Below are 1860 nucleotides of genomic sequence, written 5' to 3' on the forward strand. Positions count from 1 at the left end.
AGTCCTGAAGCAGTGTGGCCCAAAACTGAACCTCTGGAGATGGAAGTACCCCAGGCACCTATACAACCTTTCTATAGCTCTCCAGAGCTGTGGATCAGCTCTCTTCATGACTGACTTGGATATCAAGTTTCAGCATTGTGGGAAGGAATATGAACAGACCATGACTGTGAACCACCCTCAGGGATTCTGACTCTTCTATGGGGACCTGGGTCCCATGCCTGACCAGGAAGAGCTTTTTGGTCCCTTCAGCCTTGAGCAGGTAAAATTTCCAGGTCCGGAGCATATCACCAATGAGAAGCAGAAGCTGCTAGATGTCATGGGCAGAGGACTGATCCTAGAGGTCAGCCGCCATGCCATTTATACCATTAGGCTGTGCCAGTGCAAGGTATACTGGTCTGGGCCATGTGCCCCATCACTTGCTGTCCCCAACCTGATTGAGAGACAAAAGAAGGTCAAACTGTTTTGTCTGGAAACATTCCTTAGTGATCTCATTGTTCACCAAAAAGGGCAGATAGAGCAGCAGCTTCCATTTGAGATCTGCTTGTGCTTTGGGGAAGAATGGCCAGATGGAAAGTCCCTGGAAAGAAAATTCATCTTGGTTCAGGTCATTCCAGTGGTGGCTCAGATGATCTATGAGATGTTTTTGGGTGATTTCACATGATCTTTTGACAGTGGCAGTGTCTGCCTGCAGATCTCGACTCCAGATATCAAAGACAACATTGTCGCTCAGCTGAAGCAGCTGTACTGCATCCTCCAAACCCAGGAAAGCCGGCAGCCCATGCAGCCCACCCCCAGCATGCAACTGCCCCCTGCCCTACCAGCCCAGTAATCATGAATGCCACCTTCTTCCTTTTCTTTTTTACAAGATTGTACATATGCATATTTTTTATTACTCAGGTATAACAGCTTTCCATCTCTCTTTTCTATAACAATATTAGAAGTCTATGATTCTCCATATATGTCTAGCTTTTAAAGTTGATTTAATTTATGAAAAAATCATCCTTTAGGCTTTCTTTTGTAAAAAAATTTTTTTAGGAGGTACATGTTCTCACTGGAGAAAGAGAGAAAGAAGGGGAAAGCAAGAAGGCACCTCCCATGGAGGATGGGTCATGCTGCAATCCCTTCTCTCCATTTCTTCCTCTTGCAAGGATTTTGGGCACACTTATACTCGTGTCTGGCATACCTTTTAAACCACTGGGTCCAGGACTTGAACCATGTAGTCAGTCATGTGGAATCCAGTAACCAGGTAGCCCTTCCTCTTTTTTAAAATTTCTAAGTGGTAGTATGATATAGCAGGAAGAGTTTTGGCCTAGGAGTTTGGATACCAGGGTTCTAGCTACAGCTTTACTTCCAATGTGACCTTGAGCAAGTCATTTAACCTTTGGGCTTCAGATTTGTCACTTTTTTTTTTTGGAGAGGTTTTTCGCTTTAGGGCGCATGCGCTCACCAGCCAGACAGAGAGAGACATAGAGACAGAAAGCGAGAAATCACCCCCCAGAGGGGATGGTCACACCGCAATCCCTTCTCCATCATTCTCCTCTCGGGATCTTGGGCACGCATGCATATGCGCCCAGCGTGAGTTTTAAACCACCAGGTCCGGGACGCGAACCGCGGTCGACTATGTGGGAGTCCAGCGACATAGCCATTACCCTAACTACTGGTTCCCAAATTTGTCACTTTTAACATGAAGGAATTGGAATGATGCCTGACATTGCATCCAGCTTTAAAACTCTGACTCAATAACTTCGTTTTACATGGATAAGGCAAAACTGCCTGGAACAGAATGCTTCTTCATTGTTCTTGCATTACGTTCTTTTTTCCTTGCTTTCATTAAGGTTCCTTCAAGCACTGAAAAAATAA

The 1860-nt window shown here is 45.2% G+C and overlaps 1 pseudogene; it reads left to right on the forward strand.

The window, feature by feature from the left end:
* The window catches only part of LOC102483728 (interferon regulatory factor 6-like), a 1470-nt pseudogene extending 641 nt beyond the window's left edge, over window positions 1-829 (forward strand).
* Window positions 830-1860: the final 1031 nt, after the last annotated feature.

Source organism: Tupaia chinensis, unplaced genomic scaffold (genome assembly GCF_000334495.1).
Source record: "Tupaia chinensis unplaced genomic scaffold, TupChi_1.0 Scaffold000101_1, whole genome shotgun sequence".
Lineage (NCBI taxonomy): Eukaryota > Metazoa > Chordata > Mammalia > Scandentia > Tupaiidae > Tupaia > Tupaia belangeri.